Below are 15,826 nucleotides of genomic sequence, written 5' to 3' on the forward strand. Positions count from 1 at the left end.
CGTGAAGTTTGACTAGAAAAGGCTGGTGTGGGCCGTGGTGCCGGGCCCTGCTTTCAGCGCGAGCCCGAGCTGCATTCCAGTCCATCTGTTTGGTGAGTGTATTTTCATGGAGAAGGCTGGGGAAGGCCAGGTTGCCTGAGGTCACAAAGCTGTCAAGTGGAAGGAGGCACCGGGCTTTGTTTGTTTGTTTGTTTTTTGAGACAGGGTTCTCTGTGTTGCCTTGGCTGTTCTGGACTCGCTTTGTAGACCAGGCTGGCCTCGAATTCATAGCAATCTGCCTGCCTCTGCCTCCCAAGTGCTGGGATTAAAGGCGTGCGCCACCATGCCTGGCTGAGACACTGGGCTTTGAAGTAGGATAAAGTCCCTGTTCGTTATGAAGCCTGCTCAGCACTTAGGGTCACTCTCCAGCCCTGTGGCTTAGGACAGCTTTACTTTGGGTGCAGGCAATTAAGCCTGGGTCTCACACAAGCTAGCCACATGCTCTGCACCGAACTCATTCCCAGTTCCGTCACACACACCTTTGGTGGTGGCGCATGCCCCTAGTCTGGTGCCAGCACTCAAGGCAGAGGCAGGCAGATCTCTGAGTTGGAGGCTAGGCTGGGCTGCAGGACAGCCAAAAGTTACACAGAGAAACTCTGTCTCAAAAAACAAACAGGGCTGGAGAGATGGCTCAGTAGTTAAGAATGTTGCCTGCTCTTCCAGAGGTCCTGAGTTCAATTCCCAGCAACCACATGGTGGCTCACAACCATCTATAATGTGATCTGATGCCCTCCTCTGGTCTGCAGATGTACATGCAGGCAGAGCACTGTATACATGATAATAAATAAATATCTTTAAAAACAAACAAACAGACAAACGAAAACCAAGAAACCAAAACAAGCCACAAAAAGTGGCTTGAGTGTTTTGAGACAGCGTTTCACTGTGTAGCCTGCTTTGTAGACCAGGCTGTCCTCGAACTCTCAGAGATCCACATGCTTCTGCTTCCCAAGTGCTGGGAGTAAAGGCGTGCACCACCATGCCCAGCTAGAATCTTTACGACAGGATCTAAGTTGTCTAGGCTGGCCTTGAACTCTTAAACTTGTGATCCTCCTGCTGAGGCTGGATATAGACCTGTTTCACCAGAGCTAGATGTTTTAAGTGGCATAGTATGTGCATTCGTGCATGCATGAGTGCATTAGGCACAACCACATGCTGTGAGGAGTACAGGACAACTTTTGAGGTTGGCTTCTGCCACCCCCTGTCTTCTGGGGCTCAAAGTGCCTTTATCCACTGAGCCATCTTGCTGGCCCCAGATAGGCTTTTTTTTTCTTTTTTAAATATTTTAAAATTTATTTTATGTAGCTGGGCAGTGGTGGTGCACACTTTTAGTCCCAGCACTCGGGAGGCAGAGGCAGATGGGTGTGTCACTGGGAGTTCCAGGCCAGGCTGGTCTACAAAGTGAGTCCAGAACAGCCAAGACTACACAGAGAAATCCTGTCTCGAAAAACCAAAAATAAAAAATAAAAATAAATATTTTATATGTATGGACACTGCACATGACCCACTCTGGGCTCTGGGAATCAAACCACAGGCCTCTGGAAGAATGCTCAGTGGTCCTAACCACTAAGCAATCTCTCCAGACCCCAACTCTTAAAGGGAGGAGGCAGAGATTGTCTCAGGTCAGATCTTTGGGACCGCCTAGGGCCTTGAATTTGGCTAAGTTATTGGAAAACTGGACTGGGCTTTGCCCAGGTTAACAGGCCCAAGAAGAGCCAGTTGTAGGGCATGGTGCTGGAAACACACCTGGATTCATGAGGTCAGGACCAGGGTTCTGAGGGCCCGCCCCCCCCCCAAAAAAGTGTGGTTTGCACACGAGACTTGCCTCAGCTGCCTTAGGTCACAGGGTCGGGGATGGGGGAAGTGGTGTCACATTTATTTCCCCAAGTAGAAGGAGAGTGACTTCTAGGATCCCATCTTGAGGCTCTTTCCTGTAGACACAGTCTCTGGCTCCATGCCTGCCCTTTGTTTTGGTCGACTGGGGTGCTGGGACTCGGCGTGGTGCTGGGACTCAGTGTAAAGCTGGGTCCTGTCATACCAGCTTTGAATCAATGAATAAAGAGATGAGAAGGTGAATGTTGGGACTCAGAGGAAAGGCTCTGTGCATGTGAGGAAGGACCCTGTCAAAAAAAATCAAGCGCACCCGGCCTTTTCCTTGAATGGGGGGTGGGGGTGGTGGGAGGGCGGGGGTGGGGGTGGGGTGCTGCTCTTTCTTCCTCTCCAAGTACCACATGATCCGTCCCCGCAGCTATTCTGGCTATATCCTTTCCCAGAAATGACGTAAACATCATGGGGGTTGCAGGCCATGGAAACAAAGCCTCTTTAGTGGGTTTTCCGACCTACAGCCCCACAATTGAGTGGTGTGCACACCGAGGGTACTAACTTCCTACACAGCCCCACCTTGTGTTCACCCCTGTAGTTAACAGAACGTAGTTCAGGGACCCCCACAGCCGTTCTTCCTCACCCTCCCTGGTGTACCATACACTGTCTTCTAGCAAGATGAGACAGGATAGACAAGTTCTTACAGGAAATGCTGCCTAGTGGAGAGCCGTTCTGGGGAGCCTAGCTTGGAGGAGCTAAAGGACAGCCTTTAGGTCAGGCTGGTTGGGCAGAGCTCTGGACAAGACACGCCTTGCAGCCTTTAACCACCAGAGGTCTCCAGATCACCATCTTACTGTCCCGGAAAGTGACTCTTGGGACTCTGGTGGTGTTTTTTTTTTTTTTTTAAATTTGCTCGATGATAGAGTAAATCTTAGAAGCTTGCCAGAGCTTGGAGGATCCTCCCGCAGGAGACACAACAGCAAAGCTCACGTGGCCCCCAGGCTAAGCCGCTGCCCGCTTAACTCAAGGCATTGGAAGAATCTATTGGCCAAGGCTATCTGGCAGCACACACTCCAAAATCAGGCTGGCCTTCTGAATTGTACAAGTTAGCCCTGAGCGCCCCCCCCCTTTGCCCGCCCCCTTACTTCCTGAGTGGAGTCCAGGGCCCCAGCCCCGGGACCAGACCCTGATGTAACTGTCCTCTTCCTGCCCCAGACCCACCTTAGTGAAGTCTCCATATCCCGGCTACACCTCCTGGGAGCTTGGCCTCTCTTACATTTACGCTGGGCATCCGGGTCCAAGAAGTGACGACAGCAGGGGCCTCAGGAGCTGAAATCGCATTAAGTAAAATTAAAATAGTCTCCTAACAAGTGGTTCATTGTGGCGGGCGGGAGGGGAAGGGGGTGGAGGGAAAGCATCCTCCGTCCTCCTGGAGCTTAAGTGCTACCATGTGCTGCTCCTTGGAAGCCAGTGCTAGTGGGAGGGGAGGATGGCGGCAGGCGGAGACACGCTGTTACTGCTGGTACCCGCTCCTGAGCCTTTGATGTAAGGCCAGGCCTGACCCCAGGACAGCCGCTGGCCACTGCTAGGGGAGCGGTGGGGTGCAGCACATTCCTGGGGGCAATTTACACTCTGGCAGGGGTAGAGGAAAGTTTCTACTGTGGGGAAGGGTGGGGGGGGGGTACCGCAGTAGAGGTTTGGGGGAAAGTGTTGTAAGGAGCCATGGAGGGAGCCAAGGCACAGGGCAGCGCCCTCTTGCTTGTACCGAGCTTGAGTGGAAGCTTCTTCCTGGAGGCCTCTGAAGGTGCTCAAAAACCCCTTCTTACCACATTAGCTACCCTAGGCTATCCCAGGGGACGGAGGGAAGCAGCTGTTCTTTCCTGATGGTTCTGGTTGGGACTGTCAGCTGAGCCAGCATCGCCAACTGAGCTGGACTAGAGGAAGGGCCAGGAGGAGCACGTGGGCACAGACAAACGAGGTCTATAGCAGTCACTAAGATGGCAGAGCGGCTGTGTGTGTGCCAGTGCTGGATAAGCAAGGCCCCACTGAGCTTTACCACAAGCTAACTTCTATTCTAGGTTACAAGAGAGGAAATTGAGGTGCACAACTAGTGCATGGTACCTGGAGGATTTGGACTCAAATAATCGAGGCTTGAACATTTCACTCTGTCTTGTACAAGTTGTGCACGTGTTTGTGTTTTCTGGTGCTTGTTTGCCTGTAAACCTTCCTTTGTTTTCTGTTAGGTTGAATTTATTATGTATACAAATGTTCTGCCTGCATGTACACCTGAAGGCCAGAAGAGGGCAGCAGATCTCATTATAGATGGTTGTGAGTCACCATGTGGTTGCTGGCAATAGAACTCAGGACCTTTGGAAGAGCAACAAGTGCTGTTAACCTCTGAGCCAGCTCTCCAGCCCCCTGTAACTCCATTTCTAAGGAGACAGAAGCCTTCTTCTGACCATCAAAGGCACCAAACATGCACATGGTGCACAGATGTACATGCAAGTGAAATTTCCATACACATTAAAAAAAAAATAGTAAGTTTTAGCAGGGCAGTGGTGATGTTCACCTTCACTTTTTTTGTTTTGTTTTTTCGAGACAGGGTTTCTCTATGCAGCCCTGGCTGTTCTGGACTCACTTTGTAGACCAGGCTGGCCTCGAACTCACAGTGATCCACCTGCCTCTGCTTCCCAAGTACTGGGATTAAAGGCGTGCGCCACCACGCCTGGCTTCACCTTCACCTTTAATCCCACTTACTTGGGAGGCAGAGGTAAGCAGAGCTCATGAGTCTGAGGCTAGCCTGATCTATAGAGTTAATTCCAGGGATAGCCAGGGCTACACAGAGAAACCCTGTTTTGAAAAACAAACAAACAGCCTGTCACGGTGGCACACGTCTGTAATCATAGCACTCGGGAGGCAGAGGCAGGTGGATCTCTATGAGTTCAAGGCCAGCCTGGTCTACAAAATGACTCCAGGACAGCCAGGGCTACACAGAGAAACCCTGTCTTGAAAAACCAAAACCAACCAACCAACCAACCAATGTGGACTTCTTTACGACAGTAAGTGCCTTGGCCCTTCCCTATAATCCTAGTACCAGAGGGAATCGGGAACTGAAGATCATCTTTGGCTACCTAGTGAGTTGAGATCCTGTCTCAAACAAACAAACAAGCACAATCACAAAAACATAAGGCGGTGGGACTGGAGAGATGGCTCAGAGGTTAAGAGTACTTCCTGCTCTAGCCAAGGACCTGCATGGTGCCTCACAACTGCCTGTAATCCATTTCCAGATGATCTGATGCTTTTTTTTCTGACCTCCTCGGGTGCCTGCTGGCACACAGTTTATATGCATGTACTCAGGCACACACACACACACACACACACACACACACACACACACACACACAGGAAGAATAAATAAATTAATATATTTTAAAAGAGTACACCTTCTGTAGAGTGGTGGTGGCGCACACCTTTAATCCCAGCTCTCAGGAGGCAGAGGCAAGTGGCTCTCTGAGTTCAAGGCCAGCCTGGTCTACAAACTGAGTTTAAGGACAGTCTAGGCTACACAGAGAAACCGGGGGGTGGGGGTGGGGGTGGGAAACAAACAGGGGAGGGCGAGGGTAGACCCATGTTTGCTGGCCTAGACTCCAACTTATTTGCCAAGAACTTCAGCCCACGGGAAAGCAGCTGAAAGCGGTGTAAGAGGAGGAGGGGTTGAAAATGAGTGATAAGCAGGGTCCAGTTCTGTCATTTGCAGCCAGTGGCCATCTGTTGTGAGTACTGAACCTCTGTGTTCTTAGGGAAAGTGGAAATTAAAAACTTGCTGTCTGGAAGGTGAAACAGAAGAAAGTATGCCGACTTCTTGGCATACGTAGAATGTCCCCTGTTGGCAATTATAGTCAATGTGGCTGTGACAGGAGACCTGTCTTGCAAAGCCACTAGCTGCATACACGAGTGTGGGAGGGTTGTGAGGATGACGTATCTACGTTGCTCATCGCTGCATCCACACGCACCTAGCATAGCTTTTCAGTGCGAAGTCTGTGCTCAGCAAAGTGCTGACTGTATGTGGGCTCTTAAGAGAGAAGAGTATGTGGTAGGTCCACAGGGCCCCGCGCGTAATTTCAGGCACTCGTGCAAAATGAAAATACGGCTAGGGAGATGCCTCAGTGGGTAAGGGCCTCACGTTTGCATGGAAAGCCCCCATAAATCCAGATGCAATGGTGCAGGCCTGACGGTCTGGTGGAGGTAGCGGCAAACAGAAAGAGACCTTGTCTCAAGGAGGAAGGCAAGGATTGACACTGTGTAAGGAAGATCCCAGACTCAACTGGTATGTAAAAGTAAAGAGCATTTAATCTGCAGAAACAGCCTGTGTGCAGGGGTCAACCACCCACACAAAATGACTGCGACCCTAAGGGGGAGCTCGCAGGCTCTTTTTAACGGCTTCTAGGGGAATGTGGTTTGTAGCAGTGGGACTCTAACCTTCAATTGGCCTGTGTCTGTGGAGGCTGCACGACCCTAGCCACAGTCTTTTAGCAACCTCTCAGTTCCCCTCCCCCCCAAAAGTACTGTTCCATCTCAAATTCTTGTTGGGGGGGGGAGTTAAGGGCTGATATTGGGATTTTTAATTTTTTTTTTCTGGCAGGGTTTCTCCGTGTAGCTTTGGCTGTCCTGGACTCACTTTGTAGACCAGGCTGGCCTCAAACTCACAGAGATCTGCCTGCCTCTGCCTCCCAGAATGCTGGGATCACAGGCGTGCACCTCCCCACCCGGCTGATATTGGGATTTTTAACACCATGAATTGAACAGTAGAGATCCAATCTGGTTCACTCTGGTCCTTCACCGGAGGTTACCCTAGGAGTCTCAGTTACGCACCATGGCATAGGAACACCCAAACTGACACAACACAGACAGACAGACAGACATACACACACACACATACACACACACACACACACACACACACAGAGAGAGAGAGAGAGAGAGAGAGAGAGAGAGAGAGAGAGAGAGAGAGAGAGACTTTTGTTCAGAGATTGTTTTGAACTTCAAGATGACTAGCAGGGCTGCATATATGCCCATGTAAGTGGGGAGCCCTGGGGGGACCCCCCCATAAAGTCATCTCTAGCCTCCACCTGTGTGTAGAACATTATTATTCCTGGCCCTTCCCCCTGGAACAATTGCCAAGTTGTTGAGCAGAGAAGAGGGGTCTGCTGCCCCAGGGAGTGTGAAGAGAGGAAGGGATGTTCAGCCTGGGCCGCTCAGGAGACAGCAGAAGACAATCCCAGTGGCCTTTAAATCTCCTTACCTCAGCTCCTTCAGAGCCTGGCCTGAGAGCCCCCTGAAGTCTTCTATCCCCCACCCCCCACCCCCCACCAAGAACTCACCCCCTACCGTCAACCAGGCCACCCAGCGGTCTGGGCACATGTGGTCACATTTAGATGTTGATTGAAGCAAAGTAAGATTAGAATAGTTAAGGTAACTTTAATTTGCACTGCATTACTGGGATTTCTAAAGTTGGAGCTAGCTAAGAGGTCCCCTGGGGTGGAAGCTGTACTGGGGGGCAGGGGGTGGGGTGGGGAAGGGGAGAATGAGTGGGGGATGGGGAGGGTCTCCACTTTCCTCAACCGGGAAGAAACAGGCCCTGGCAACCATAATGGCTGAGAGCAGTGTGCCGGGAGAAGAACTTCCTAGGAATCTCAGAGCCAAGAGTCCTGTGCTCTAGCATATGTAGAAGTTGGTTGGGGCAGGCCCCGGTGGAACAGGAATTTGCCAGCGCCACACCCCCCTTCCCAGACTATTTGCATGCCCCGGGCCACACATCTGTGCAAACATCCCTCCCTTCAGTTTGCCAGACAGAAGGGTGGCAAAGGGGAAGGGCGCATCCAGGTCCTCCGCAGGCTCTGGAGATGGGGAGAGGGGGTTACGATGGTAAGGCAAAAAAAAAAAAATGTGGAAGGAACGGAGAGCCGTGGTAAGGGGGATAAAGATTACTAACACGAGCTGTTATTAAGTGCTGGCGGTAATGATGCCTGGCTTTTATTGCAGTTCAGTGCCTATTTTTGAACCATTTCTATGGACCAGACTTTATTAAATCCTTTGTTATTATTCTTCGTTTGTTTGTTTGTTTGTTTGTTTTTTGAGTCAGAGTTTCTCTGTGTAGCCCTGGCTGTTCTGGAACTCGCTCTGTAGACCAGGCTGGCCTCGAACTCACAGAGATTCGCCTGCCTCTGCCTCCTGAGTGCTGGGATTGAAGGTGTGTGCCACCACCGCCCGGCTTATTCTTTCTCCTTCTGGTCTGAACAGTGTTCACTCCTTGCAGTTCTGAAGGTTGGAAGTCTGAGATCAGAGTGCCAGAGTGGTCAAGTTCTTGGTGAGGCCATTCAGGTTTATACTTACTTCCCCCCCACACCCACACCCACACCCCAGACAGGTTTTCTCTGTGTAGCCTTGGCTGTCCTGGACTCACTTTGTAGACCAGGCTGGCCTGGAACTCGCAGCAATCTGCCTGCCTCTGCCTCCCGAGTGCTGGGATTAAAGGCGTGCGTCACCACACCCGGCTCTATACTTACTTATTTTATGTACATGAGTGCTCTGTCTTCATGTACACCAGGGGAGGGGATCAGATTCCATTACAAATGGTTGTGAGCCACCATGTGGTTGCTGGAAATTGAACTCAGGACGTCTGGAAGAATAGTCAGTGCTCTTAAGCTTTTAGCCGCCTCTCCAGCCCCCTCAGGGTTATACTTATAGACTGACTTCTTGTGCCCTTAGGTAATGGGCACAGATTGCGGTCTCTTCAAAGAGACCCTCTAGCACAGTGCTCAGAGGAAGTCCCCTGGGGAGCCCAGCTCACTTACTTCTCATCTGTGTGACCACTAGTGAGTCCGCTAACCCCTGTGAACCTCAGGCCCCATCCGCCAAGTGAAGACACTAACACCAATGACCTTGTAGATTGTTGTTAAGGTTTAAACGTGTTAATGTAGGTGAAGTGAGCACTCAGCATCACAGTCATTAGGACTGTCCCCATAGTGTCCTCCTTTATAGAGGAGAAACTTGGGCTTTCAGAAATGAGGTCACGGGGCTGGATAGATGGCTCAGTGATTAAGAGCACTAGCAGCTCTTCCAGAGGACCCTGGTTCAATTCCCAGCACCTACATGGCAGCTCACAACTGTCTGTAACTTCTTTTCCAAAGGATCTGACCCCCCCTCACACAGCCATACATGCAGTCAAAACACCAATACACATAAAATAAAAATAAATAAATTATTTTAAAAAAAAAAAAAGAAAAGAAAAGAAAAAAGGAAGGGAAGGAAGAAATGAGGTCACTTGCCCACAGTCACAGAGAGGTGGTACTGGACCACAAAGTAAGTCTGCTTTAATCCTCATCTTCCTCCCTGTACCAACCAGGGTGCCCATGTAAGCACTGGTGCTGCCAGGGCCTATATAAGGAAGGTTATATACCTAGTCTGGTTCAGTTTAACAACCCATCCTATTTGACTTGTCTGCTCAGGCCTAGAACAGTCTTTGAATCCTCACTTTGTTGGCCTACAGTCCTTTTTTTTTTTTTTTTTTAAAGATTTATTTATTCTATTTTATGTGTAGGGGTATTTTTGCATGAATGTATAGATATGTGTACAACATGAGGCAACAGGTCCCCTGGAACTGGAGTTACAGTTGTTAGCTGCCCTGTGGGTAGTAGCTCTTAACCACTGAGTCATCTCTCTAGCCCCCAACCTCCAAGTTTTTGCCGGGGGGGGGGGGGGGGGGGAGGGGGGAGGGGGAGGGGATTTTCAAGACGGGGGTTCTCTGTGAAGGCCTGGCTGTCCTAGACTCACTTTGTAGTCCAGGCTGGCCTCGAACTCACAGCTGTCCACCTGCCTCTGCCTCCCAAGTGCTGGGTCCAATTCTTTTTTTTTTTTTTAATTTTAATTCCAGTGTATTTATTTATTCACTTTACATCCTGATTGCAGCCCACCTCCTCTCCTCCCAGCTCCCCATCACACACCTCCCCTCCCCCACTCACCCCTCTTCTTCTCAGAGAAGGGGGAGGTGCCCCATGGGTACCAATCCACCCTGGCACATTAAGTCTCTGCATAACTAGGTGCTTCCTCTCTCCCACTGAGGCCAGACAAGGCAGCCCGGTCAGGGACCCAAAGGGAGGCATCAGGGTCAGAGAGGGCCCCCCCCCATTCCAGTTGTTGGGGGATCCACATGAAGACCAAGCTGCACATCTGCTATATATGTGCCGGGGGCCTAGGACCAGTTCATGCGTGCTCCTTGGTTGGTGGTTGAGTCTCTGTGAGCTCGCCTTGGGGCCACGTTAGTTGTTGCTGTAGGCTTTCTTGTGGAGTCCTTGACCCCTCCAGCTCCCTCAATTGTTCTCCATACTCCTCCTAGGACTCCCCAAGATCTGTCTAATGTTTGGCCGTGAGCCTCTGCATCTGTTTCCATCAGCTGCTGGGGGAAGCCCCTCAGAGGAGTTATGCCAGGCTCCTGTCTCCAAGCACAGCAGAGGAGCGTTACCAGGGTCAGGGGTTGCTTCTATTCTACGGGATGGATCTTAAGTAGGGCCAGGCTTTGGTTGGCCATTCCCTCGGTCTTTGCTCCATCTTTGTCCCTGCAGATCTTGTAGGCAGGACAAATTTTGAGCCAGAGGTTTTGTGGGTGGGTTGGTGGCCTTATTCCCTCCACTGAAAGTCCTGCCTGGCTACAGGAGGTGGCTACCTCAGGTCCCATATTCCCTCCTGCTAGGAGTCTCAGCTAGGGTGACCCCACCCCTAGACTTCCTGGGTCCTCCTCTATCCCAGGTCTCTGGCAAATCCCAGAAATGCCTCCCCACCTCTGATTTCTGATTTCCTTTCTCTCACCTGGCCCTTCCCCCCCCTCCCTACTTCTACCTCCCACCCCTGCTCCCTCCCCATTCCCTCCCCTCTCAGTTCCTTCCATCTGTCCACCTCCAATGCCCATTTTATATTCCTTCCTGATGAGATTCAAGCATCCTCCTCTCTTAAACAAACAAACAAACAAACAAGCAAACAAACAAAAACTTTAGAGTTATTTGTGTCTCTCTGTGTATGTATGTATGTCTGTGTAAGTATACCTGTCTGTCTGTCGCCTGTCTGTCTGTCTGTCTGGGTCAGAGGCATTGGTTTTCTCCCTCCACTTTGTTTTAAGGCAGAGTCTCTTGTCTCTGCTGGGGCTCAGAAGTGGTAGGGACCTAGGGAGGGGTTGGTGTTAATTTGCTTTTCGGGAAAGGTAGGGTTCTTTAGTTTGTTTCTGTAGAAATGTCCAGAAATGGTGATGCACTCAAAGCACATAGTCACCGCCTTCCCACCCAGTAATACCTGCTTGGTACACAGTGGCCACCAGGCTGCCCAGAGGATGGCCTCAGCCATTGGCCATCCAGTACTACAACCTGTCCCTCTGCCAACTTCAGTAGCTACTGTGGAAAGCTTTTTAAAGTTTTCTTTATGTATGTATTTTGTGTATAAAGGTGCTTTATTGCATGTATGCTTGCATGACAAAAGAGGGCATCAGACCCCATTAAAGACAGTTGTGAGACACCATGGGGTTGCTGGGAATTGAACTCAGGACCTTAGCCATCTCTCTAGAAAATCCCAGTTTCTGGGTTCAAGGAGAGGTTTCTCTGTGTAGCCCTGGCTGTCCTGGAACTCATTCTGTAGACCAGGCTGGCCTCGAACTCACAGAGATCCACCCGCCTCTGCCTTTCTTTCTTTCTTTCTTTCTTTCTTTCTTTCTTTCTTTTTATTTTTTATTTTTTGGTTTTTCGAAACAGAGTTTCTCTGTGTAGCCTTGGTTGTCCTGGACTTGCTTTGTAGACCAGGCTGGCCTCGAACTCCATCGATTCACAAGCCTCTGACTCTCGAGTGCTGGGATTAAAGGTGTGCGCCGCCACGCCCAGCCGCCTCTGCCTTTCTAGTGCTGGATTAAAAAAGTGTGTCATCACTGCCTGGCAGCTCTAATTCTTAGAGCTAAGTTCAGAGAGGGCCATGGAGCAGGGTGCCAGAGGCAGAGCTGACTCACAGTTGTCCTGACACTACCAGAGGGAGCAAAGGTGGAAGTCTCTAAGGAGTTTGGCCCAACTTTGCCAGGAGGCGAGCCTTGGGACAGTTCACAGCCTCTGGCTCATCCAGGACATTTATTTCTGGTCTTACAGTTCTAATAAACAAAAGGGAAATGGCTGGTGGACAAGGAGACTCCAGCCATGAGGTCAGGGCAAGGCTGTCTTAGCCTGTATAGGGAGGTGGGTGTTGGGGAGCAGGGGTGGCAGCAGGTTGGGGCCAGGCGTAGTGAGCTCTAGGGCTGCAGGACACAGCCATTCCAGAGCTGGTTGCAGAGCCCTGCACCAGGCCGGAGAAACGGTCCACTAGGAAGGTTGTGTGGCGCTGTGGGCCAGGTCTAAAGGGTTTGGGGACTGAGGGGGCGTATCAGGAAACTCGGGGTTGCATCCCAGTGAGGGAGGGGGTCAGCAGCTACCTTTGGGGAGTGGGTGTATGCATGAAGCCCATGGAGACTTCCTTCACAGCAGCTTGTCCCTTATCTGTCCATATCACTTTCACAACCGAGTGATCTACATGGATTAATAAATTTGAACCCCGCAGGGCGTGGTGGCACTAGGGAAGCAGAGGCAGGTGGATCGCTGTGAGTTCGAGGCCAGCCTGGTCTACAAAGCCAGTCTAGGACAGCCAAGGCTAACACAGAGAAACCCTATCTCTAAAAACCAAAATAAATAAATAAATAAATAAATGCGAACCTCACAGCAGTCTGTGAGAGTTTATTCATTTATTTATTTTGAATGAGAAAACTCAGGCATGAGAAGTTATGTGACTGATTCAATGGTACATTGCGATGTGGTAGCACTTGGATTTGAACCCAGGCAGGCTAACTCCAGAATATCATTGTCTGCTTAGCTCCTATCCCCTCTTTGAGTGTTCAGGTCCCATCTGAGCCTCTTCTATGGCTTATTCATCACACCAGCAGTGGGGGAAGGCCCAGCTATCCATCCCTGCCAGTGTCCTCTTAGCTGCTCTGTCCCCCTGTCCCCCTCTCCTTCCTCAAGCAAGGCTCCAGCTTGACTTTGCTGTACTTCCCCTGGGCTGGCTCAGGCCAGGAAGCAAGACCCAGAGACCTCCTTGGTGGTCTCCCAATTTGAGGGGTGGGATAGAGTACGCCCAGGCTTGGGGGTGGGTGGGGGTGAGAGGCCCTGCTGAATAGTGATGGGGCTGCTGTGTACCTTGGCAGGGGGACAGCGAAGTGGGAGGCCCTCGGAGGGCAGGCAGGAGGGGGAGGGGGCGACTGAGACAGCCCTGGGCTTGCTCTCTCTCTCTGTTCCTTATGGTGTCCTGTGGATACCTTAGCTCCTTCCAGCTTAGAGACACAGCGACCCTCACCCAAACCTCTCCCCGCCTCGGGTCATCTAAAATCCTCCATTGCACTCCTAATACCTCTGTAGGCTCTGCAGCCTGCTCTGCCGCTGCCAACCCTGTCCCTGACTCCAACCGTTTTCTGTGAGACCTGCCTGGCCCCGTGGGCCCTTTTGACCTTCTAGAAAAAAAACACTGGCTTCGCATCGGCTGTTCTCCTGGCTCTTAGTTTCCCGCCTCAGCCACGTCCCTCTGTGCTTTGAAGCTCCCTCTTCTGTCTGACCTTAGACGAGGGCAGGATGCCCTCGGCCCATGCTGGGTCCTGGTGGGGCTGCTTCCCTCAACTTGTCCACACCCCATGACAACAAGTGCCAGGGGCCCACAAAGGACTCCTCATTACCAGCCCAGAGGTCTCCTTGCCCTTTCGGATCCTTTGAAATTCCAGACTCCCCACCACCCTCCTTTTCCTGGGCCCCACCATCCCTAGGCCACTAAGACAGAGTGTCTCAGTTAGGGTTTCTGTTGTGGTGGTGAGATACGGTGACCAAGGCAACTTGGAGAGGAAAGGGTTTATTTCTGCTTACATTTCCAGGTGATAGCTCATCACAGGAAGGCAGGACAGAAGCTCCAACAGGGCAGGAACCTGGAGGCAGGCAGGAGCGGACGCAGAGGCTGTGGAGGGGTGCTGCTTACTGGCTTGCTCCCCATGGCTTTCTCAGCCTGCTTTCTTTCTTTCTTTCTTCTTTTCTATTTATTTATTTATTTATTTTTGGTTTTTTGAGACAGGGTTTCTCAGTGTAGCCCTAGGAATCTAGGAATTTGCTCTGTAGCCTAGGCCTCTGCCTCCTGAATGCAGGGATTAAAGGTGTGCGCACCACCACCACCCAGTTTCAGGCTGCTTTCTTTTCTTTCTTCTTTCTTTTTAAAGATTTATTTATTATTATGTATACAGTGCTCTGCCTGCACATACACCTGCAGGCCAGAAGAGGGCATCATATCACATTATAGATGGCTGTGAGCCCCCCTGTGGTTGCTGGGAATTGAACCCAGGACCTCTGGAGGTGCAGTCAGTGTTCTTAACCTCGGAGCCATCTCTCTAGCCCTCAGGAGGCTTTCTTACAGAACGGAGGACTACCAGCCCAGGGATGGTCTCACCCACAGTGGGCTGAACCGTCTCCCATCAGTCACTAGTTAAGAAAACGCCTTACAGCTGGACCTTATGGAGGCATTCTTTCAATTAAGTTTCCCTCCAGTTGCATAACTAGCTTGTGTCAAGTTGACATAAAACTAGCCAGCACACAAGCCCTCTCTTTGTAGTTGGCTTTCCTAGAACTCACTATGTAGACCAGGCTGGCCTGAAACTCAACAGAGGTCCGCCTTCCTCTGCCTAGGATTAAAGACATGTACCTCCGCCCTCTCCCCCCCCCCCTTTAGATGCCTCTTCCCAACACCTAAATTCTGTCTATTTCACTGCCTCAGTACCTTTCAGGGTTGACCATCCTTCCAAATTGCATGCCCAGTTCATTGGGCCATCCTCGGACTCCCAGTGACCCCCCTCTGCTTTCTGTGCAGTAGCGAGCGGGCTCTTTCAAAGCACAGATCTGATCACTTCAGTTTTCCAGGTCTCCCTATTTCCCTGAAGATGACATCTAACCAACTTAAGCTCAGCTCACCGGTTCATCATGACCTCCTCTCTTTCCCCAGTCTTCCTGGCTGAACCCAGGTCACCGAGTTGGGGCCAGTCTTGAGTCTTGAGTGGATTCCTTATGAATGGTGCCCAACAGACCACTCCACGCACCACACCCTCTTTGTAGCTCCGCTGCTGTTCCCTAGACAGGCAGCCGTCTAGGGCAGGGGTCTGCGGAGCTCCGAGGCTGCGGGATGGCTGTGCTGCGGGCGGGGCGCTCGCCTTTGGCTGTGGCTGTGGAAAGAGCAGGGCGGAGGCCCCGCCCCACCGCGCCCCTCCCGCCGCCCGCCCACTCGGCCGGGGCGCGGGGCAGCGGGCAGAGCGACGCGGAGCTCCAGCGGCGCGGACTTCGACGACGCCCCGGGCCCCGAGCCTGTGCCATCCCGGTCGCCCTCCAGCGCCGGAGCGCCGCCCGGAGGCCGCCCTGAAGGTAAAGGCGGGCAGCATTGCTGGGGTTCGGGCTGGGGGGCTCCGAGGGCCGGATGTGGCCAGGTGTCCAGCCCCGACGGGGCTTGGCGCCTCAGGCCCTAGAGTAGGGACAGGATCTGGAGGTAGGTGACTTGTGCTGGGGGTTGACCCGAGGATGAGGGGGACCCGACCTGTTCCCTGGGCGTAAGAAGATAGAGCCCCCCTACTTTGTCGCTCTCTAACACTGGCCAGAGGCTCAGGGTGTCACTTCACTTCACCTGTAAATCGGCATTAGCAAAACTGAGGTAGAGAAGAGAAAGGGAAGGGAAGGGACTCAACTTTTACCTTACAACATCTCTCCCAATCTTTCTGCTTTTTCTGATTCTCCAGCGACCTCCAAGTTACTTGGGTTTTCTGTCTCTACCTAGGTTTTTTTCTATTTTGGGTAACCTGGCAGCCTCTACACCGGAGACGGAGGCTCGGAGGAATGTC

The 15,826-nt window shown here is 51.6% G+C and overlaps 1 long non-coding RNA gene across 1 annotated transcript; it reads right to left on the bottom strand.

Moving 5' to 3' along the window:
* Window positions 1-25: 25 nt before the first annotated feature.
* Window positions 26-15,163, bottom strand: LOC311599194. The gene is made up of 4 exons (XR_014779803.1): window positions 14,913-15,163; window positions 13,824-13,911; window positions 3,079-3,186; window positions 26-149 (listed from the first exon to the last, which is right to left on the bottom strand). It is a non-coding gene; the product is annotated as an uncharacterized lncRNA (long non-coding RNA).
* Between the last annotated feature and the right edge of the window lie 663 nt (window positions 15,164-15,826).

This window comes from Acomys minous, assembly GCF_964271855.1.
Source record: "Acomys minous genome assembly, chromosome: 6".
In the NCBI taxonomy this organism is placed as follows: domain Eukaryota; kingdom Metazoa; phylum Chordata; class Mammalia; order Rodentia; family Muridae; genus Acomys; species Acomys minous.